The sequence below is a fragment of the Sciurus carolinensis genome, unplaced genomic scaffold (assembly GCF_902686445.1).
Source record: "Sciurus carolinensis unplaced genomic scaffold, mSciCar1.2, whole genome shotgun sequence".
NCBI classification, from domain to species: Eukaryota; Metazoa; Chordata; class Mammalia; order Rodentia; family Sciuridae; genus Sciurus; species Sciurus carolinensis.
The window spans coordinates 600,710-626,230 of record NW_025920201.1 but is presented as its reverse complement, the minus strand read 5'-3'; the positions used below and the strand labels follow the sequence as shown (position 1 = coordinate 626,230).

Below are 25,521 nucleotides of genomic sequence, written 5' to 3'. Positions count from 1 at the left end.
GATTTAAAAAAAAAGAAAAGAAAAGAAAAGAAAAGAAAAAAGACATTTGGAGATGGAAAAAAATTAAATTCTTTACAAAAAAATACTTCAGAGAAATTTAATATTCAATTAGGACAAAGGAGGCAACCTTCTTTAAGCAACAATTATTGTACCTGGGACCATTCTAAAAAAGGCCATCTTGTTAGGACACAGTCACCGTGGCATGACTCTCAGGTAGGAGGTTTAAGTTGGTCACTGAAGTTGTGGTCATCAACTGGAACAGTCCGTCCTTTATGAATTGATACTTCATGCAGTGGACATACAAGGGCCTGTATCCTGGACCACAGTGGGATGAACATTCACTTTTGCCAATGATGTGCCATCTAGAAAAAGAAAGATGGTATTACACTTGGCATATGTGCTAATTAACACAAATTTTAAAATGAATTCTGAGAAACTCATCCATGAGATTCAATATTAAAAATTCTAAGACCTCACAGAAATTCTACCTGAAAAGAATTAATGTATCACTGAATCAGAGATGTAAACTTCCAAGATATTATATAGCTCAAACTTACAATTTATAGATTTAAGAAAATACAAAAAACTACAAAGATGTTAGATGGGATAGCAGTAGGTGTTGGCAAGGATGTGGGGAAAAGGTACACTCATACATTGCTGGTGGGGTTGTGAATTAGTGCAACCACTCTGGAAAGCAGTGTGGAGATTCCTTAGAAAACTTGGAATAAAACCACCACTTGACCCAGCTATCCCACTCCTTGCCTATACCCAAAGGACTTAAAATCAGCATACTACAGTGATGCAGCCATATCAATGCTTACAGTTGCTCAATTCACAATAGCTAGATTGTGGAACCAACCTAGATGCCCTTCAATTGATGAATGGATAAAGAAACTGTAGTATATATACACAATCGATTATTACTCAACCATAAAGAAGAATAAAACTATGGTATTTATAGGCAACTGGATGAAGTTGGAGAATATCATGCTAAGTGAGATAAGCAAATCCCAAAAAACCAAAGGATGAATCATGTCTCTGATAAGCCAATGATGATACATAATCAGGGGTGAAAGGGAGTCAAAAATGGAGGAAGGATGGATTGTATAGAGGAAAAAGAGGGGTGTGGGGCGGGGGAAAGGAAAATAACAGAATAAGACATATACCATTACCTTATGTACATATATGATAACACAAATGGTATGACTCTACTTCATGTACAACCAGAGAAACAAGTTGTAGCCCATTTGCTTACAATGAATCAAAATAAATGAATTATCTAAAAAAAGAGGGAAAAAAGTTAGCAAAGATAAAAGAATTAAACAATACTATCAGCCAAGAGAATATAATTAACATTTATAGAATGCTCTTCCCAACAACAGCAGAACACTGCTCTTATCTTATTACTGAGATAAACCATAACCTCAGGCAGAAAACAACAAACTTCAACAGATGTACATCAATTCAAAATCATAAAGAATATGTTTTGTAATCATAATGAAATTAAACTGGAAATAAAGACAAGACGGAACCCTACAAACATTTAGAAATTAAGACATTTATAAACAATGAATGGATTAAAGAAGTCACAAAGGAAATGAAAAAAACAGAATTGAATTAAAATGATTAATGCCTCATACCAAAATAAGTGGCATGAAACTAAAGCTGTGCCAAAAGGAAAATGTAGAGTCCTAAATGAATACATTACAAAAGAAGAAAGGCCTCGATAATCTGCTTCTACCTAGAAAAGAATGGCAAAACAACCCAAAGTGAGCAGTAGGAAGGACATCATAAAACAACAGCAGAAATCTATAAAATTGAAGACAGAGAAAAATACAGCTAAAAACTTCTGTGGGAAAAAAACAAAATTGATAAATCTTTTTATTTTTACAAAAATAAAAAGACAATATATGTTTTCCTCAAAAATTTAAAAACAGAATGACCGTATGATCTAACAATCCACTTCTGTATATATATTCAAAAGAATTAAAATAAGGATCTCGAAGAGATATTTGCACTTCCATGATCATTGCAGCAATATTCAAAATATCTAAGATGTGAAAAACCTAAACATGCCTGAAATGATTAATAGATTTTAAAAAATTGTATATGTGAGTACACATGTGAGCATGCATGGATGCACATGTACATGTGATGCACACAAACACACACAATGTCCCTGGGTTAATGGGTTCAATCCTCAGTAGTGGAAATGGTAAAAGATAAAAAAGGAGCATCCATGAGCATGTGACACGGTGCATGAACTCTGAGGACGTTATACTAAGTGAGCCCGGCACAAAACTTTAAATACTATGTAATTCCCCCATGTGAGGAATCTGAAAAGATCAAAAGTGCAGATGCAACAAAATATTCAAACTCATAGAAGAAAAGTTTACCAGGGGTAGGAAGGGGAGAGTTGAAAGATCTCATGCCAAGAGTTCTTGTCATAGTAAAATAAAGTAAGATAAAATAGAACAAATAAATCACTAATATCAGAAACAAGACAGGAAATATTACAGATCATATACCCATTTGAAGGAAAATAAGAACAACTTTGACAAATTTGATAATTTAGTTCACAAATATGGCAACTGAGAAATCATTAAGATAACGAAATCCACCAACATAAAATAGATACATTGAATAAGCCTATAACCACGAAACAAATGAAGTTTGTAATGAAAAGCCTCCTGAAAGCAAAATCTCCAGCCTACTTGTCTTCACTAGAAAATTTCACCAAATATTTGAAGAATGTATATTAGATTTGCACAATCTCTTTCAGAAAATAGGAGGGAATCCCTTTCCAACTCAATCATCATGAAACCTGAACTAAACAAAGACAGGGGGTGGGGGTGGAGAAGAAAGAAAGAAAGCTTAGACTCGAACATCTTCAGCAAATATTTTTCTAGGGGTATAGCTCAGTAACAAAGCACTTGCCTGACTTGTGTGAGGCCCTGGATTTGGTTCCACCACTGCAAAATGCTAAAAACAAAAACAACAACAACAACAACAACAACAACAAAAACAAAACAAAAACTTCAACAAAATATCAGAAAATTCAATTCAACACTCTAAAAAAGTTAGAGACCATAAAGGAATTTATTTAAAGCATGTAAGAGTGGTTTGATATTTCAAAATCAGTTAATGAATCTACAAGCTAAAGATGAAAACTCCTATGATCCCTTCAACTGATGCAGAACATCCACACAAAAACCCACACACAAACTCTCAGCAAGTAAAGAACAGAAGACAATGACTTCAACTTGATAAAGAGCACCTACAAAAAATAACAAACATTAGCTTTAATATCACAATCATGGTATTCCATGGTGGAAATTTGGATGCTTTCCAGCTAAGAACAGGAACAAGACAAGGGTGTCCACTCTTGACACTTGTATTCAACATTGTGTTGGAAGTTTTAGCTCAGGCAATTAGGCAAAAAAAAAAAAAAAAAAAAGTGAAAACTAAAAATAGAAGAAAGAAAAAGCATGCTGATTATAAAACTATAAATGAAACTGTCCCTGTTTGCAAATAACTACCTCATAGAACATGGAAAAGATCTATGAAAACACTGGAATTAATAGGTGGGCTGAACAAGGTCACAGGATAAAAATGCATTTTTATATACTAAAAATAAGCATGCAAAAATTTTGTCGATGCCATCTACAATTACCTCAAAGAAATTTAAATGATTAGTTATAAACTTAACAAACATGTACACAGGGGGCTGGGAGTAAATCGCAGCAGTAGAGTCTTGGCCTAGTTTGCTCAAGGCCCTGGGTTCAATCTGTAGCAAAACAAGAAAAAAACAAATGCAAAACACATACATAATATGCATGCTGATAATTAGAAAATGTTGATGAAAGAAATTAACCCAAGAAAATGAAGAGTTACCATATTCACAGATCAAAAGCCTCAACACAGAAGAGCTGCCAATTCTCCCAAATATAATCTGTAGTTTTAAAGCAATTTCTATCCAAATCCTAGCAAAGATGTTTGTACATATAGGCAAGCTTATTTTAAAATGTAAATGAAAAGACAAAAGAAATAGAATGGCTAGACAATTTTGAAAATGAAGAATAGCTATCAAGGATTGTTTAAACTGATTCCAAAACTTACTCTGTAGTTATAGTAATTGAGACAGTTTAGTGCTAGTGGGGACAGATACATAGACCCATTGAACAGAGTAGAGAACTCAGAAACAGATACACATGAATATATCCACTTGATTTTTGACAAAGGGGTCCCTAAATTGAGGAAGGACGCCTTTACAACAAATGGTGTTAGTGCAATGGGACCTTCATAGGCAAAAAATATAAACCTTGATCTAAACTTCATGCCTATAAAAAATTAATCCCAAATAATTACAGTTCTTAGACTTAACGCCAAAATATAATCCCAATTAAAAAACTGGTAAATTGTACCAAATCCAAATTTATCATATTTGCTCTGCAAAACACCCCATGAAAATAAAAAGCTACGGACTTCGAGAAAACATTCACAAACAACATATTTGATCAAGAATGAGTACGTAGAATACATTAGGATCTCTCAAAACTCAACAGTATATAGAAGCAAAAATATCCAATTAGGAAATGGGCAAAAGAGGTAGTAGAGGCAGAACCCTCTGGAGTTCCGCCCTCGGGGCTGGGCGGGCGCCACGCAGGTTTTCTGCCCCTCCCGCGCTGGGACGCAGGGGTGCGGGGCGGGCGTTCAGAGTCTGCACTTCTGGAACCCTGGAGACCACGGGCGGCGAACAGCCCGGAAATCTCCAGGTGGTTAATGGGGGTCCAGGGCGGCAGAGAGGAGGGGAGAGCGCTAGGCTCGGGTGCGCGAGCCCGGCGCAGGCCGCTGGGAGCACCGGGGCGCGGCGCGTGGCCTGCCGGCTCCGAGCAGCGGCGGAAGCGGCCGAGGTGCGGGGGAGGCCTGGGGTGACGCTATAGTGCTGTCCTTCAAAGAACTTAAAAACAGTTTAGAAAAGACAAATGTTGGCATTGTAACAGAAGGAATTTGTTGATGATCAGGCTTGGCCCCAACATGACTTCATATATTTCAATGTCATCATTTTTAAGCTGTCTAATGAATTAATCTAGAAACTTGTATTTAAATGAAGTGAGGGTAAGGCTTACCTTTTTCTTTTTTTTCACTATGTACATACAGATGAGTACTGATACAGTCTATTGTTCTTTTATGCAGTGTTTCTCAATTTGATTGCCAAAAGAAATATATTTCTTACAAAATAGGTTCAGACCACAGAATTCGAGTTTTAAACCTTTGTTTTTAAATGTGGAAACTAGTAAGAAAAAAGGAAGAGATGAAGTAAGACAGCATTTTGAAGGAAGTAATTGCCTTTGCATGGTGGTTTTGAGCCCACATTTTTAAGTGGTTTCTGGCATGATACATGATTTTCCTATATGATATCCTGAATGTTTACCAGAGAAATTAAAGACATATGTTAAGAAGTCAAGGCAAACCTGAGAGACTGCAATAGGACTTATTTATTCATTCATCATAGACTTATAAACATATACAAACATTCATATATGTACAAAATACATATTTATTTAATGCACATATTCTCCCTATATATCCCCTTATATATATGTGCATACATATATATGCATATTATATTATTATCCTGATAATACTGTGTTATCCTAACTTTGGTGGAGTATAAAAGAAGCAATATAAAATTCCTAATCTCCACAGAAAATGTATGTTAGCATACTACTATTTAAGCAAAAAATATATATGATGATGATATAATACAAGTGAAAACAGGCAGCATATATTTTAGAGCTAAAATAAAATATAAATTAACACACTTTGGAAAGAAACTGTGGTATATATACACAATGGAATATTATTCAGTCATAAAGAAGAATAAAATTATGGCATTTGCAGGCAAATGGATGAAGTTGGAGAATATCATACTAAGTGACATAAACCAATCCCAAAATATCAATGAATGAATGATCTCTTTGAACATAGGCGGATGATGATACATAATGGGGGATGGGAGGGAGGCAAGAATGGAAGAAGGATGGATTGGATGGAGGAAGGATGGATTGGATGGAGGAAGGATGGATTGTATAGAGGAAAGAGGAGTGGGAGGGCTGGGGAGAAGGAAAAATACCAGATTGAGACAGACATCATTACCCTATGTACATGTGTGATTACATGGTATGACTCTACTTCATGTACAACCAGAGAAATAAGTTTTACCCCATTTGTTTGTAAAAAAAATTAAATTAAATTAAAAAATGGCAAAAAAGAGAAAGTTATTGAAAGGAAGAGGCAATGGGTATTAGGGACATTTGAGGACATTTTTAAGGAAAAATGGGACTGCACGTTACTGATGAGAGCAAAAATGCTATGGCAGAAAACCACAATAATGGGATCCTAACAGAAACAAGTTATACTTATTCCATGTATGTATAATATGTCAGAATACACTCCACTGCCATATATATCTAGAAAGAACAATTTTTAAAAATTGATTATCCCCCCCCCCCGATAAAAAAGAAAGAAATAAATGACCATGGAGAACTTGGGACAGACTGAGTCCATTCACCTGGCTGTGGCAGTTGGAAGTGCACGTGAGAGGAATAGGATTGGAAAGGTAAGTTGAGCACTGTCTATAAAGAGTCTTCAATGCTGACTAATAAGTAGTTTTGGACGTTACTTCAGCATAAAGTGACAAAATAGGGTTATACTTCATTGGCAGGTGATTATACCATGGAATGGCAAGGAAGTGTCAAGAAGCTATGTCAGTTGCAAATCATCCAAATGATGTTTAAAGAGCCAGTTGACAGCATATGTGAGGGAATAAAAGGATACACACAGAGAGAAGGAAAGTGAAGAGCTGACAGATCTAAGTTAAGATTAACATATGATAGGCAAAAACCAACAGAGAGGAGTAGAGATGACTCTGGAATTTGCCAACCTGGAGGAGCTGATTTTAGCAAGGGCAAATAATGAGTTTGCCTTAGCAAACTACATTTCTTTTGCAAACATTAGTGGAAAGCACTTTTTAGAAATTGAAGAAGGCTACGAAATTTAATTTGAAAAACTCTTAAGGAGCTATATGCTGGACAATTGTGCTTTGGCTAAATTGAGTCAAAGCTGCTCAGGATTTGCAAATGGATTCTTAAAAATCAGACAGTTTGTGAAACTTCACACTCCTTTGAATAACTTAACAGAGAAGAATTTGTTTACATATTTGAATGTTTCCTCAGAAGCAAGTTTGTCCAATAGAACTTTCTGAAATAATAGAAAGGTTTTTTAATTTGTGTCATCCAATATGGTATGTGGTTAGTGCAACTGAGGAATTGTGAATTTTAGTTAATATAAAATAATTTAAGCTTATTTATGTAGCCACATATGACTAGTATGATTGGACAATGAAAGGTTAAAGGATCTCTAAGTCAGCATGCTTGATGACATGTGGCTCTTCCATGAGTTTGGGAAAAATGTTGACTTTAGTGTAAGTGGTTGAAACCTGAACTTCCACTGGTAGCAAAACTTGCCATTTGGAAAGAAAGACAAAAAAATGTTATTAAGTCAAAAAATTGTTTCTCCACTTCTTCAAAGGTTAGTGTCAGTGTCCAATATACAAACATAGTTGCAGTCCTGCCTCAAGTGAATCACAAAAGAGGAAATGCATTAGAACAAGGTCATAGCATCACACATTGTATATGAGCAAAACAGGGCAGGGTGAAGTGAAAGATTACAGTGGTGTTCTGACTTAAGCTGGGGACAGTGGGGAGCTGGGAGATGGCTTCATGATGAGGTAGCATCTCAGCAGATACTTGATCTATGAGTAGTAAGACCTAGCTAATAGAAGAGTGAAGGATTTCTTTAAGTGTCCAAGAGGACAGTGCCTGAGGAAATGGCAGAAGGACCTTAACCCTAAAGTCCATGACTTGTATTTGTCCTGGGGGAGGAAAGTACAATCTATCTTAGGTTAAACTCTGGATTCTGTGAATTACTTCTTCAAAATTTAGTTTTGTATTGGTTAGGGATAACCAGCCTTAGACACAGGGTTCTATTTTGTCCACTCCTTTCCCTTCTTTTCATTAATACCTGGAAGTTCTGAGTGATGCATCAAATTATGGTTCCTAACTTGCACTGCCTCTGTTTTGGAATGTCAAGCTCAATACCTGTGCCCTGGGACATGGTAGTATTTCTCCCTGAGAATGCAGAGTAGATTTCTCCACTCCACTGTTACAGGACTTGACTGTGTGACTTGTTTTTGCTAAAGGAATGGGAGTCAATGTGATATGTACGAAGGACATAAATATGTTTGCATTATTTGGTTTGACATCTTAAATGTCGCTGTCCTCTGTGAAGAGAATTTCTCCTCAATAGATACTGGTTAATGATCAGGTGGAAACTCAAACCAAACTGACACCCGGGGGCTAAATGCTGCTAATCCAAGATGAGATGAGATCAGCCCCAATCATAAGAGTGAAAGAAAAGAAATATTTGTCATAAGACACTGAGTTTTGGGGGTTATTTGTTATGTAGCATAACTGCAATAGAAACCTTAGTAAGAGAGAAGAGTGTTTTTTATTCGTATTGGTCAAATGGCGAGTCACATACCAAATTACTTTCAATAAGTGCTTGAATTTTTACTTTTTATGTCTTTTTCTTGTTAAAAAACTTCAGACATGGCTACTCACAGCAGCACTTGGGGCTGTTTTGTGAGGGTCAGTTAAAGCAATCAGCATCTCACACTAATCCTGCTTAGGTGGCTATTAGAGTTTGGATGTTGAATGTTCCCCAAAGGTCAGTGTGTTCAAGGTTTGGTCCCCAGGGTGGTGCTATGGAGAGGTGCTGTGGACCTTTAGGAGGTGTGGCCTTATGGGATATGGTTAGGTCACTGGTTGTGTTTTTGAAGGGTATTGTGGGACCCTGGTTTCTCAGTCTCTCTGATTCCTTATTTATGCTGTAAATGACTTGCTCTGCCATGTGCTGACATTACCAAATGTTCAAAGCAATCTGGCTTTCCAATCGGACTGACACTCCAGAACTGTGAGCTAAATAACATTTTTCTATTTATAAATTAGGTTGCCTCAGGTACTTTGTTATAGTAACACAAAGGTAGCTAAAACAGTAGTCTTGCCAAAACAGTAGGCTTGCCGATTGTTCTATTTTAGAATAACTTGAGTGTAATGAGGGGGACATAACATATGTGACATGTCTTTCCCACTCTGTGTTTTAATTCACTTAACAAAACCAGGAAGTACACTGGAGGAATATGATATAGCTCTTCTCAAATAGCCTAGTAGGGGAAGTGGGTAATTAAATAAATATTTAAGAAAAAAAGTAAGGGAAATTATAATGGTGTAAGAGGGCTCTGGGTATCACTCTACATTTATTCCTTACAGGTATTTTCTTCTATTAAATAAATCAATGTAAATGTTGCAATTATTACTTTTTTATAATTATTTTTTTCCTGAGCATAATTTAGTCTCTTCCTTCAGCTCTCAGAAGCTTCAAATCCGAGGTTCTCTCTCCCCGACTCTTGTGCCCATGTGTGTATTTTTGAGTTGGCTGAACATTTGATGATGCTTCAGTTGATGCTTCTTGATAGTTCCACCATAATACCTCTTAATCCAAGTCCCACGTGGGGTTTTAAGTTTGTCACCTCTAGCTGTTGTTTTTGACAAAAAAATGTGGAACTCGTCTTCTTCATTTTGAAAAGAACTGCTATAGTCCACTGAACATACAGTGCTTTAATTTTCTGTGACTTAGTCAGTCAAGCGTCTTCCCCTTCCTCTTTCATGTGAAGTTTGTGGGGTTTTGCTGACTTCCTTTTCTTGTGTCAGTCATTTACAGACTACACTTGGGTTTTAGGAGTTTGAGCAAAGAATGTTTTAAAGGTGCTGTATAAACTCTTTAAAAACCTTGCCATAAATTCTGTTGAAAGGAAATTAAACAAATACTTAGTAATATCCACCAAATTGTAAGCTAAGGATGGAAGTGGGGAAGTATGTGAATCAGAATAATTCATTAACTATTTTTAGTTTTTGACAATATTCCCTTGAGGGGACCTCTGTTGTCTTATTACCTGGAGAAGTGGATATAGACCTGTGGAAGCTGGGAAGAAATACCAAAGACTTGGATCAATTCCTCTTCCTCTTCTTTCCCCCTTCTTCCCCTGCTCCTCTCCTTCACCTCCTCCTCCTCGTTCTCTTCTTCCTTGTCATTCTCCTACCTCCTCTTTCTTTCACAAGGAAGAACCAAATCCGTCTTTATCCATAGATACTATGATTGTGTACAAGAAAATCCAGAAGGAAAAAATAGGAAAATGATTATGATTAATGAATGTAGAAATAATGTTGGTTGTCAAATTAATATGCAAAATTGATTTTCATTTCTATGTATTAATAGGAGATAGAAAATCAAACTCAAAAGATGACCTTGTCATAATAATTGTGTATCTATGTATGTATCCATTGATCATTCTCTGTGTCACTGATCCTAGATGATAGATATTTATAATTAAATCTAAATTTAATGTGGTACCTATAAAATTTTATCAAAAGACATTTTAAAAGAACAAAATACCCAGGCATGGTGATGCAGTCCTACAATCCTGGTGAGTATGGAGGTTGAGACAGGAGGATCTCAAGTTCAAAGTCTCAGCAACTTGACCAGGCATTGAGCAACTCAGTGAGACCATGTTTCTAAATAAAATACAGAAAAGGGTTGGAGATGTGGCTCAGTGATTGAGTGCCCCTGAGTTCAATTCGTGATACTGAAAAAACAAACTAAATAGAGAAATATGCTATGATTTTGGAAGGGAAGACAATATTTTTAAGATGTCAAGGCTCCTCTAGATAATCTGTAGACCCTGTATAGTCCAGTGGAAACAGCAAGGTATTTTGTGGAATTTTAAAAGCTGTTTATAAACCTTATACAGAAGAGTAAAGGACCAAGAATAGCCAGGAGACTCCAAGAATATAAATATCCTGTGGGCTGTGCAGGGGATTACCTTTCAATATATCAATATTTACTACAGAACTGCATAATTTAGGCAGAGTGGTATACTATAAGGATAAACCAAGAGAAAAAATGAAGAGAATGGAATTAATATGAAGTCTTATATACAAAACAAAATAATCAATGAAGGTCAGTGGAAAAGGATCAATTATTCACTGAATCATGGCTAAGACAATTGTTTATCTGTAAGGAAAAAGGTGGAATTGTATCCTTGCCTTACACCAAGCATATCTTGCTTTGTCTTATAGCCTTAATACTTCTGAGGAACTTTCTTTTTCACAGTGACCAACGGGACAATATCAAGTGTCATTACTTTTATCCAATAGGGATTAGAAATTTCCAGAGAGATTCATGGTGAATAAGCCCTACATAGAGGAACTGGTAGAATTTCCTGAATGATAGCAAGCTCATTCAACAGCTGAGCTGGTTGTCACATAAAGGGTATATCCAAATGCTGACTACACCTTGGGTTTTAGGAGTTTGAATCCTAGGCACTTCTAAGTGCCTAACAACAGTTTGGAATCCTAGGCACTTCTAAGGTACAGTTCCTTTTCTTTAAAGAAAGGTTAAGTGTTAATGTTGTTGCTGGTTCAACAAGTAAAATCTGGCCAGTCTCACAAGTGCATATGTAAACTGTAAATTCTTCCTGAAAAGTTATACATGAAATTCTTCATGTAAAGTTATACATCTCACTTCTTTGAAAATAATACTTAGCTACACAGCCATCCTACATTCTTCTGCTAATCAGTGTTGACTGGAATTGGAGAAATTATTTTTTTTCCTCATCTGGTTGATGAATTCAATTGACAAATTTTATGTTTTGTGGGAGGCTGACATTTTCTTAAAGGAAGTAAGACATTTTTAACCTGTCTAAGCGATACAATGGATCTTGGAGTGTCCTCTTGATTAGAGAGGAAGTCATTTATGGTGTACAGAGAAGGAACAATTACACAGAGATAGTAGAGAGAACAGTCAAAAGGAGGAAAGACCACAACTTGCCCTTGGTGAGTGTTGAACAAATCTTGTCCTCCTGAGGCTCACCTGAATGAAGTTAGGAGATGTCAAGTGGTTCAGATGAATGAGGCAATGAACAAGGAATGCCTTTCACTTTTGAAAACTAAAAAAAAATTTTTTTGCACCAACACATATTTGTGAAATTCTATGCAGGTTTCTACATTGGCCTTTGATGTATGATAAACATACACAGATATATTTTCTGAGCTACATGTATCTATGATAGCTTTCTGTATCACCTGTGGGAGCAACCTGCATCAGAACCATGTGGGGTATGTTCCAGTGCATCTGGATTTTACTCATAATCCTTTTTTTTTTTTTTTTACTCATAAACTTTTTCCGAAGGCCAGGTTTAAATTAATCCATCTGTGCCTAATTCTAATACTTGTATGATCTAATTTTTCTGTAGTAGATCCTTGATTTAGTGGTAGTTTATCCTTATGTATGGTGTGAGGTAGAGATTTAATTTTATCTTTTTAAAAGTGGTAAGCCATTTGTCCCAGCACCATTTAAAATAGACTTGTAGCTGGACAAAGTGGCACACACCTATAATCCCAGTAACTCAGGAGGCTGGGTCACAAATTTGAGGCTAGCCTCAATAACTTGGTGAGATCCTAAGAACCTTATTGAGACTATCTCAAAATAAAAAATAAAAAGATAAAAAGGACAGAAGATGTATCTCAGTGGTAAAGTGCCCCTGGGTTCAATCCCCAGTATCAAAAAAATATATAAAACACTCTGTATTTTCCTAGATTGCAAATATGATACATGTTCTTTGTGAAAATTTTAGAAAATTTAGATATGTACACTGAAGAACATGAAAACTGCATACATTCTGTCTTCCCAGGGTAAATTTTATTTAAAATATTTAGTGCATATATTTCCCCATTTTTAAGGTGGATCTTCAATGTGTAGAAATGCTTTTAAGTTTCCTGAAGCTAATTGAAATCTTTAATTTTGCAATGTTGCTTTATCATAGATTGTGTGATCTTACATGCCAGCATGTTAATTAATAAAAATAAGGGTTGAACCTGAATTTTGAAAGAATATGTTGAAGGAACTTTAAAAATGTCTGGTTCAACACAGCAGCAAAACAAATTTAAATGGCAAATTCGAATTGAATCTCTCCTGCAAACTATAGTACTGGAATGAAAGTCTTTAACCAATGCAATAATTTCACAGAGGGGGAAACCTAAGTCTCAAAGGCTTCTGAGTTTTCAAAGCTTTGCACACTGGGATCAGAGTGAGAACACACATCTTCTCACTCCCTGCCCACATTCCTAACCTTGAACTTGTGGTAGATCCAGAGATGTGGGAAAACATAAAAGTCACTTGATGGGGCCTGTCCTGTATTTGCAGATGTTGCTACTTTTCTAGGGTAAAGTTAGACCTCCAGAGAGGGTCACTTTAATTTCTGTTTTCTTTTCCTTTTCTTAAATAGATTGTTTTTCTAGGTAAACTCAGATATCTTCTCTACCTCTCTGCCCTGATCTCAATTTAGAATCAATGATCAGTGAGCCGATGGGGGAACACTACTAACAAGCCTAAAATGACACCATAACTTTCATTCCTGGGTGAGATATCTTGAGATTGCTATTTGAGAAAATAATGGTATTTGTCATATATTTACTCTAAATAAATCTGACTTTAACAGTAATAGTGCTTTCTTCACTTCTGTTTATTTTCAGTCACTCAAACTGATGCATGCTGTCAATATCTCCTCACTGTAAGTATAAAGTTGATTTAAAGAAAGCAGTATTGTTTTATTTTGAGGTTAGCAATTTTCCAGGGCCGGCTGGAAGAAGCACTTTAGTTCTAAAGAATTGCATGTGTTTGCTTTGTTCTAAATATAGGTTAACCAGTACACAGCCTTGCCTGAAGGTTTCAAACCAAAACACTTAGAATATTTAAAAAAAACAGGGAAACAGTATCTCTTGCAGAGAACTAAACAAATAAGCAGAATTTTACTAATTGTACAGGAAACAAACTGATGCAGATCAGATTTTCTTCTCAAATCTATTGGTGGTTTTTGGACTTTTTTCCTTTAAGACTGTAAAATCAAAGTCAGCCTCTGGGAATACACCAAGTCCTTGCTATGTTGGTAAATGGCAAGCAGTGTGTGGTCTTCCCGGACCATGGTGAAGGGCTGTGGCATAATGAATGTGATGGCTTTGAAAAAGCACATAATTATGATTTTTTTTCTCTGAACACTGCCCTTCAGAATATTTTTTTCATGGTCCTGGCATAGTGCCAAAGATATTCTAATTCAAGTCTTTTGCTTTGTGTTACACTGCCAGTAAGAAGGGGAGGTGTGTTTGTAACATGTGGTATTAATATTATTAAGTTCTGTTTTCCATTGTTTCTCAAACTGGAAACTATAGATCCTTGTGACCTTTGGACATAAAAGTTCTCTATAACACAAGCATTCAAATATATATATATATATATATATATATATATATATATATACACATATATATATGTAATTTATATTTAGATAGACATATTATTTCCAATTTTTAGGACTTATAAGAAAATTTAAACTGAGCATCTTGAAAAAAACTCTTACAGATAGTCATCTTCTGTATTAGTCTGTTAGAGCTGCTGTAACAAAGTAACACAAATTGAATAGATAAAACTACAATTTACTCTCTGACAATACATATCATATAATAATATTGGAGACTAGAAGTCCAAGATGAAGGTTCTGGAAGGGTTGGTGCCTTCTGAGAACTCTGAGGGAGAATCTATTCCATGTGTCTTTTGTGACTTCTGGTGGTTTTCTGACAATCTTTGGCTTTGTTTTGCTGATCAATGAGAAGTACATCTGCCATCATGGCATTTTTCTTGTGAGTGTCTCTGTTTCTTAATTCATTCTTTTCATAATAACATTAGTCATAATAAATGAAGGCCCACCCTGATGAATTTAACTTGATGATACGCAGACTGTGTTTCCAAATAAGGTTACATTTGTGGTTACTGAAAGTTAAGATCTAAACATCTTGTGAGAGGGCCACAATTCATCTCAGAATATCTTTTATTTGAGTTTGTAATTGAGATAAAGGGAGGAAGCACTATTTCAGTTGTCCTGTCCTCGATAAGGAAAAAAAAAAAAAGAAATAAGAGAGCACACACACACACACACACACACACACACACACACACACATATAATATAATATATAACATATTGCTTCCAAGATGGGTCAGACAGTGTCATGTCAAGACAACTTTTGGGAATTTTTTTCATAGTAGTAGTTGTAATAAAGAATAGTTGTGGTATTTGGTAGAACAAACATAATCAATTCTAAGCAACTTATGCCGCAAAAGCCCAGTTTTGTGAAATCAGAGTAGCAATTCATCTGCATTTTCACCCCAAATATGAATCATGACCAAATTTGAATCCAGGTAACTGGCAACTAGTTTGGCATAACCATATTAAAGGGAAGAGCTTATGTTTTCCTTGAAGAAAAAAGTATAGAAAAAATTCTGATTTTACATTTTAATTATAGTAACTATAATAAGAGTTGTCAATTTTTAAAGACTTCTTCGTGCCAGGCATTGTATAAATCACAATCCTCTTCATCATCCACCATGTTGGGTAAATGAAAACATTTGATGAAACTGGCATTTATAACAGTTCCATCTCAACTCAAGGTGTGTGTTTATTTGTTTTTTTTTTGTTTTTGTTTGTTTGTTTTGTATCAGGGATTGGACTCAGGAGCACTTCGCCACTGTGCCACATCCCTATCCCTTTAGTTTGTTGAGACAGTGTCTCACTACGTTCCTCAGGGTCTTGCTAAATTGCTGTGGATTACTTTGAACTTGCAACCCTCCTGCCTCATTCTCCTGAGTGGCTGGGATTTTTAAAATATTGTTTATATGCTTATTTTTAAATATTTTTGTGACTTCATCTAAAATTTGTGCAAGTCAGATGAGTATTTCTTGGTATACATCCTAGATTTGATTTTGACTATTCATAGCTCTTTTTCTTTTTAAATCTTACATCATTTATTCTAGACATGTAAAATCAAAGGACAATGAAGTATATAAAGTGACATTTGGGCTCATGAATCTAGTGGAAATGTAAAACTGATTCCTGGCCAAGGAAACCTCTGGTCTTACTTAATAGAGCTTTGTTCCCTAAGGGTACCCCATGGAGGAGCTCATGGGAGCAATGGTTCACCTTAATGAGATTAAGTTACATAATTCATGAATTTAATAAAACCCCCCAGCAATGTTGATATTGGCACCCTTCATCCTCTGAGAGAGATCAAGGGAAGCCTCTTTTTCTCTACTTCTGAAATGATTAGCTGGGAGTTTGTTTTCTATTCTTTCATGGAAAGCTGCATTAAGGTGAGAATAATTTAGCTACCCTTAATTACGTAAAAAAAAAGCTTTATGATTTTCATAACTTATTGCTGATTGTAATGGGTTGTTAATTTCAGTCCTGTAGTTTTATTTTATGTTTAGATAGGGCTGGGCAAGGAAAAAGAAAATAAAGACAACCATATTTAGCAGTGCAAAAAAATTGTAAAAGTCAGAGAACATATCCAGGAGAATGATATTTGTGGTATATGATTTATTCTGATTGTAATAGCAGAAAACTATTGCAAAATATAGGCTAGTGATGATGGTTTCTTTGCAAGGAGAGCTGAGATCTTTGGTGGGAACTGATTTGACATTAGCTATTATTTGAAGGAGGAAATGATAGGATTTACTGATGGGCATGAGAGAGGGAGAGTCAAGGAGAAATGATTCTATTAGCTGAGATGGGGAAGACTGAAGGAAAGGTATTTGAACTGCCTGGTGGAAATTAAGAATTCATTTTTGGAAAAGTTAAGTTTAAGATGTCTGGAAAACATCCCAGTGGAGATGTTTCTTTCAGCAGGAGGCTCAACAAACAAAAGCTATGGTAGTTGTTACTTTTCATCACTTTGACATTCAGTGACATAATCCCTGGAAGTTGGAACCTGCCAACATCTGTCTCAGAAAACAGAATTCTTACTCACCAGCTGCTCAAATTTAGGGTATTCCTTTCCATATAGCATTCTGGTAGTCATTCTATTTTGTTCTCACTCCTGTCTTTTGATTTTACTTATCATTCCAGGGCATCTAAATTTACAGGATATGAATAGGAAGCTCAGAGAACTTCTATCTCCATTGCCAATTCTGTGGGTCCACTTAATTCTAAATATGTTTATTAAGTTCTTACTTTAAGTGCCTAAATCAAGTCTCCATTGCTCATAGTGGTGACCTCAGTAGTACTCTTTAAATTGGTATGACTTCCTTCTCCCTTTCACTCTCACAATTTCCTCACTCTTGTTTGGGGAATCTGGATCTCTGGCTCAGCTTTTGGAAGAACATGAAGCATGCCATTCAAACAACAGTCAACAAGGAGCTAGTATATACTATTGAAGCCTTAATGAACCATCTGCTTCCCTTGACCATGGGAAGACCTGAGAGGCATTCATGGCAGTAGCATTCCTTGTCAATCAGGTCATTTCCCACTCCATGTAGAGCCTCCACTAGCTTCAGGTTGTACCCAGAGTATCTGCACCTCCATCACACTTACCCTCTCCACAATCACTCTTCCCTTTGCCCACTAACCCCCTGGAATACCAACTTGCCTTTGCTTTCTGTTCCTTTTTTATGCCTCCTCTCCATCTTTGGGCTTCTGAGCTTGCTCTTCCCTCCTCCTGAGATGCTCTTCTGCTATAAAACATAAAGATGCAGATCTGACTCTTTCTTGCTTTCCAGAGTCAGCCACAGTGCCAACTTTTGGTCAAACTAAAATGAGGGACATTCTCAAAATAATTGACTAGTTACCCTCAAAAGTAACAAAATCATGAAAGGCAAATCAAGAATAAGAAACAATATTAGATTAGAGCAGATTAAGAAGTCATGACAACAAAATGCATTTAAAAGCCTGAATTAGATCTAAGACTAAAGAATGTAAAAGCAGTGGAACAACTTGTGAAATTCACATGTCCACAGGTCATCATCTAATAGTATTCTATCAATATTAATTTTCAAGTTTCAATAATTATATATACCATGATTGTGTAATGTGTTTACACTGAAGAAAACGGGTAAAGGATATATGGAAATTCTGTATTACTTCTCAACTTTTCAGAAGTCTAAACTATGTCAAAATAAAGCAGTGTATATTTTCATTTCCCTAATAATTAAACTGTTGAGCATCTTTTCATATGCTCATGGGATGTTTGTGTATTTTCTTTAGAGAATGTCTAAATCCTTTGCCTATGTTTTCATGGAATGATTTGCTTTTTTATTTAGACCTCAATAAAAAGTCATTTTCAAAAAAATTAAGCAGTGTTGACTTTTCAGAGAGTTCTTCTCTGATGTCACTTGCTAAAGTCAGGAGTCCTATCTTTTGTCCACTACTGTGTGCTCATTGCTTGCTCCAGTGCCCAGGTGGGCTTGCAAGCAGATGCTCTCTCTGGTCCTCTACCTACATCCTGTCAGCACTCACCTCTACCTCTTGGCTGTTGCTTTGCTGACACCCATGACTCTTCCAGGGGCTTTTTCTGGCTGAAGGTGGCTGCTAGGCTCATGAACAGGGCAAGCCAGAGTGTCTAAGAGTTAATCCCCTTGCAGCAGTGCTCAATGGCAGAAGGGGGCATGAGTGTAAATATCCTTGTTTCCTTGTCCCTCTCTCCCCGGTGTACCCAGTTGGATTTAAGCTTCAGTTGCCAACAGTAGCAAATTGCCTGGTGATGTATTATCTACTTACTTGTTTTCTTTTCCTGTCTCACTTCTCCTTGCCCACCAGTGCTTCCCTTCCTGAGATTACCCTCCCACAAATCTACTTGCACTTGAATCTTTTTCTTTATATTCCCTATCTTCTGGAAAATAGACCCTCAGGAAATCCATGTTTATAGCAAAATAGTACTTATCCCCTGAAAGTCACTGGGAGTTTATTTGATTTATAGTGTCATAGTCTTCCCCCTCCATCCGTATGGAATTAACTAAGTTCAGTCTATCAATATGGTGTCAACTCATCAAATTAAAATTGATGATTTTTTTTTTTTGGTCCGTGGTACTGGGATCAAATCCAGGACGTTTTGCATGATTGGCAAACATTCTCTACACTTCTGTGCAGCAGTATGCTTTTTAATTCTACTCTTACAGGGAAAAGATAAAATGCTATATGTTGTGTATGCTGCTTAAATAACAGCTACATGAACAAATTACTATGTGCCTGTTGGTTGAGGGTTTTTGAGTGACTGGGAGAGGATATTTCTGATTCTACCCAGAGTTCTGCACAGGGGAGTGATAGAACCTGTCTCTGTATGAAACTCCACAGAGTTTCATAGAATTTGTCATTAGAGTCAGAAAAATTCATGACCTTCCATAGACAAAATATGGTCTTAAGAGAAGGGAACACAGGAGGCATTGTGAGGAGAAGGAATTGATTTACTGTGTGAATTTATATCCACACTGGATATAAATTCCACACTGGAATTTATTTTCATCAAAATTAAACCAGGGATAAGTCAACAGGACTGAGTGAAACCTGGAGAGTATGAGGTTTAGATTCCCAGCCAGGACAATATATATACTGAAAGGATGTGGATGCATTTTGATTCTTCTAGAAGTTGCTCAAGGTTCCTAGAAAATTCTTGGTTTCCCTTTACTCTTGTTTTAAAATATTTTATTAATGTATTACTGCTGTATGTAATTGTTACTTCCTGGCCACCTACTACATGCTTCCTGCCATCATGTTCTGCCTCTCATTTTTGAAATGCAAAGTATTTTATTTTGGAGGAATGTAACATATCAGAGTTTCCAAAAACTCAGATTTAAACTTCAGGCTCCAGTTTCTATAAGGATATCTAGCATTTGCTCATGATCATCATCTGGGATATAAGCAATCCTTACCTTTTTGTCCTCTCCTTTTGATGTTGTTTGAGAAGGCAGAGGACTTTTGAGCCAACCTCTTACTTCTTTAATGTTTAGAGAGGGGACAAAACCTCCACAGTGACCAGTGGTCCAGAGGAGACCATGGATAATGAAACAGTGTATGTTCTTGGAGACTCATGGGAATGTGGGAACAGTGACATTCTGATCCAAAGTCTGAATTTCCTTACAAAAGTTACCCAATTTTAATATTTTAGTCATTCTGTGAGAGAAAAAAAATATTTTGATACTTGTTTTTCACTTTTTAAAAAAATTAAAAATTTTAAATTGACATGCTATTTGCATATATTGATGGGGTAGAGTAAAATAATTTGATACATATACACAATATGTAAAGATCAGATCAAGGTGATCAGAATTTTCATATCCTTGAAATTTATCATTTTTCTATGTTGGGAAACAGCAGACTGTTCTAATTATTTTGAAATTCATCATAAATTCTTGTAGTCTTTTGCTGTGATTTGATCTGAAATATTCCAAAGCTTAAGTGTTAACGGCTTGGTCCCCAGTGCAGCAAAATTCATAGTTTGGTCCTTTGTTGGGTGATTGGATTATGGGGGCTCTAACTTATCAATGGATTCATCCATTGATGGATTCCTACCTTAATGGATTCTTGGGAGGTTGTAGAAACTCTAAAAGTGAGGTCTACTTGAAGGGTTTAAGTTGTTGAGTGCATGACCTTGAAGGTTATATTCTGTCCCTGACCTCTTTCCCTCTTTTTTGCTTCCTGGTCACCTACCAGGTGCTCCCTTTCATCATGTTCTGCCTCTCCACAATCCCAGAAACAGAAGTCCAGTGACCATGAACTGAAACCTCTGAAACTGTGAACCTAAATAAACCTTTTCTCCTTTAAGTTGGTTTTCTTAGATATTTGTCATAGCAGCAGAAAGCTGACTAACCACCTATGGTTGCCCCACTGTGCTATGAATCCCAAGAAGTAATTCCTCCTGTGTTTTGGTACCAGTGATCAAAACTCTCATTTCCAAACTCTAGAGACGTGGGGCTATTTTGACATCATAATAAAAGAAGGGGATTCCTGGTAATGAAAGTACCATCAGAGTCCTCTGTTGAAATCTACTATCTTGCTGTTTAAAGAATGGTCATGGGCCTGCTCTATCTTCATCACTTAGGAAATTATTAGGGATGCAGACTCAGATCCTTCTCAGTCAAAGTGCTGTTATCAGGTGACTCATACCTAGTTAAGTTGGAGAAGGTTTGCTTGAATTTGCCTCTTCAGGACTCTGACTGAAAATGCAGCAATTGTGATTAATTTTATGAGAGAGAAGGAGGAGATAGACGGGGAGAGAGAGGAGGAGGAGAAGAAGGAGGAGGAGGAGGAGAAGGAGAAGGAGAAAGAATTCTCTATTATTTGTTGACACTGACAATTGTAAGAGCTAACAAAAATATTTTTTAAAATGGTCTTTTGATGATGAGGCATATATTCTCTGTTTTGGTGTATAAAGTCCATTAGTTGTGGAATGTAGTCGCTTAAAGCAATCCTTATTAGTATTTTTAGCCAAAATCTCTATGTGATCAGTGATTTTTATGTTTGGGTTATTTGGTCAACACTGCATATTAAGAATCTGTACTGTACACACCACTGTTTTGAGCTTTGTACCAAGGAATGAATAAGGGACAACTTTCACCCTCTATGCATTTAGTGACTTCAGGACAAAACATGACAAATGCATCCACAGGTTCATGCACAGTGAGATTTTCAGTGCAAGGAGGCAGAGCTGACCAGATGCTCAACAACTCCTCACGATTTAAAACTATTTTTTGTGGTGTAAATGCTTGAAGTGATGGTTAGTAATTACTGCGATTCAGTCATTTCACAGTGTATTAAAAATCACTTCATTTTGTACCTCGTAAATATATACAAAATTTGTCACTATGTAATAAAATAATAAAATAAAAATTTAAAATACCAAAAAAAAAAAAAAAAACCTAGTGCTGTGGTCAATGAACACAAATTGTGCTCACGTTTTTACATGAGTGTTATTTATTTGCCCTTTGTTTACACTTCCCATGCTGACAAGCATCGTATTTGCAGGGACCATTGTTAATTGAATGATACACTCATTGCTTCTTTCCACATTTGCATACTGCTCCACCAAGGGAGGAGCAAAACAACAACAACAACAACAAAAGAAAAACAAAAAACCAAAGAACAACTTTGGGTGACCTACTGGAGTAATTTCCTGTAACTTCTGTCTTTCTCTTAAAAGAATATGTTTGAAGTACAACTAAATGAATTTAAAAATAGCTTTATTGATATATACTTTACACCCTATACAGTTCACTCATTAAAGAGTACAGTTCAACGAGAGTGTGTTCAGAGTTCCTTCGTTCCATTGTAAAGCCTTTCTACTACCCAGAAAGAAACCCCAACATGTTACCTTTACGTACTGTGTCCTCCTTCTTCCAACTCCTCTTCACCCATCCCTTTCCAGGGTGACTGCTAGTCTGCTTTTTTGTCTCTGTAGGTTTGCCTGATCTGGACATCACAATATGTCATCTTTTGTGACTGAATTTTCTCACTTAAATTCAGTATTTTACAAACTCTCTGAAAAAAAAAATTCTTTTGGTACCAGGAATTGAACCAAGGAGGGCTTAACCACTGAGTAACATCCCCAGCCTTATTTTGTATTTTATTTAGAGACAGGGTCTCACTGAGTGGTTTATGACCTCACTTAAGATGGCTTTGAACCTGAGATCCTTCGGCCTCAGTCTCCCAAATGCCTGGTATTATAGGCGTGCACCACCGTGCCTAGCAACTCCCTGAATTTTACTCTCATTTTTTTTTCTTTTCCTTGAAATAGAAAAAGGAAACCTACTCTAAAGAAGATGTTAGAATATCATGGAAGCATAAATGACCTCCAAAGCTTATGCTGCATCAAGCCTTTGTTTATAAACTAAGAAGCACACATGTTCCCTCTGTTTCCTTCCAGTTGTCCTGAACCAAGTTTTATTGGTTGTTTGGTGGGGCTTCCAGGAGAACTGGCTGGTCCTGGGAAATGTTGTGAAATGAATGGTGTTTACTTCCCATGCCTGTTCTTTTCACTTTCCTATCCTCCTTTTCCCTTTAGATACCCCTTATTCTAATGGTACATCCTTTTTCACCCTGAATTATTACGTTCTGAAAATGTATACTTGTTAATCTTGCTAAATAATATTCTCATTTCCATAGACACCTTCAATTTTCCTATTTAAAGGAAAGACAAATGGAAAATGTTTCAGGAAGGCAGAGAAATAGGTAACTATTTTGGCTTAAGGTCAATTTCTTGGACATTTGTTGAGAATTTACCATATGCCAGGTGTGCAAATGCTGTATCAGAGAGGATAAGTAACTTGCCTGAAGACATAAAGCAGAATTTGAACACAGTTCTTCCTGATTACAGAAACTTAATGCTTAATTATTGTGGCATACTGTCTCCTCAATACTCATTAGTAAACCTATAAAAGCTGCAGGCAATGATAATTTCATCTCGTCCCTTTTAAAACAGATACAGAATGTATCATTTTATATTTATCTTGTCTTTTGTCTGTCTTTCTAGAGAAAATTTTATCAGTTTTAGTCCCTACTGATCATTTAAAAATATCAAAGTCAATATTTTGTTTTTAAATTTCCTTCTCTGCCACTTACTAGAAAACTCTAGATGTAAAATTCACTTGCATGCATGTGTAATACACTGCTTGGAGACATGGTTACTATCACCAGGAAGGGTTCAGTTGTTTTAAATCAATTTGATAAAAATTTCAGACTTACCTAAATGAGAATTTATTCAACTTCATAAGTATTTCTTAGCTGTCTAATCAAGAAATGACTTTGAATGAAAGGATATTAAAGAGCTACACAATACCATGTAAAATACCCAAAAAATTCCTGCTAAGGATAAAAAACAGAAACATACAGAATACTTTAGAACTTTAATGGTGGTGTGCAAATCACTGAACAGCATAGTACTGTAATGGTGGTGGGTAAGTCATTTTTTAAATTCTGATATTAAAGTTAAAAGTTGAATGGCCAAGTGTGTAGCTCAGTGGTAGTGCGCTTGCCCAGCATGCATGAAGCCCTGGGTTCTATCCCCAGCACCACAAAAAAGTGAAAAATAAAATGAGCCATAAAGTTAAAAGGTGAAAATATTAAAAATAACTCTAATATGCTGTTTGTATCTATTGATACAAATTATGATATCAATAACAAATTATGGGAAGGGAGAAGTAAAAATGTAGAGCTGTAGATGATTAACTTAAGTTATCATCAACCTAAAATAAATTCAACAATGAAGTCTGAGCACCATGGGAACCCTTGGTGTCTCCTTAAGTATGTGCTGGAAAAGACAGGACTTTAGTGTATACTCAGTGATCTAAGGACTGTTTAAGGAAGAAGAGTTTTGCTTTTAATCAAAGGCTGTTGGAAAACAATTCTGTAATTGGGTATATTAATAATTTCTATGTAGAAGGCACATGGAATGAAATGAGGCTAGAACTGAAATTGGTAAGACATCAGCAGCCATTCACATCAGCCTGGATATAGGGCTATTTGGTCACTTTTCTGGCATGGACAATATTTGTGTTTTTGTCTGTGCTCGCACATGGTGATGGAGTGGTCTTGTTTGTGTCTTGGTCTGTTATGGTCAGGGTGGGTTTGTCTGATGTTGGTGTTCCAGGAAAGTTTTTATGTTCAACAGGACATACAGTGACAGCTGTGACCACAAGGTCAGTTCCTCAATACTGAGCCTGGTTGTCACTGGCTCTTTTTCTCTTTCTCACCATGCACTCTAGTTTGCAGTATAAGGTGTTGTGGAAACCTGGGTTTTACTCTAGTCCTGCAGTTTAATAACTGTTTATCTTGAGAAGACACATATGCCCTCAAAGTTTTGGTTTCCTTACATATAAGCCTTCATTTCCTTATATTTTTTTGTAAATGGGAATAATGAAAACTAACTTGATGGTTTATTGAAAGGATGAAAGAAAATGCACTGCACCTTTCAGAAAATTAATCCGATTTGATGAGTGGTACATAATTTTTTCCACTTTTATACTGTTAAAATTTCATGTGATTAAATTTCAAATTTATAAAGGGTGTTTGTCATAGCAGTTAGGGCATCAGGTGACCATATGACACATATGGTCCTCAAGGTGATCTTAATCATAAGAGGGTATCACAGGTTCATACTGTGCATTGTGTCTCACAGGGAAGTTTGGGGTCTACTCTATAGGAAGGGTGCCCCAAATATGCTCACCTTTCACATTTCTCTTTTTAATTCACTCTTCCCATTTCTACTACTCCAAAGATACATATCTTTGGGTTGTTATTCTTATTCTCAAAGTTGATGCACATTGGAATCACCTTGAGAATTTTTTAAACTGATAATCTGTATTCCCCCTCCAGGAATTCCAATTTATTAATTTGTGTTGAGGGTATTTAGTCATTGGTATTAAGAAAAATTCTCAACTAATTGTAATGGGAAGTAGATTTTGAGAGCCATTGATGTAGACAGCATTTCTCCAACTTTAATTAAAGATTATGAATCATTTAGGGAAACTC

General features: G+C 36.2%; 1 pseudogene; it reads right to left on the bottom strand.

Annotated features, from left to right (window-relative positions):
• Positions 1 to 25,521, bottom strand: part of LOC124974989 (A disintegrin and metalloproteinase with thrombospondin motifs 20-like) — an 86,324-nt pseudogene that overhangs the window by 45,678 nt on the left and 15,125 nt on the right.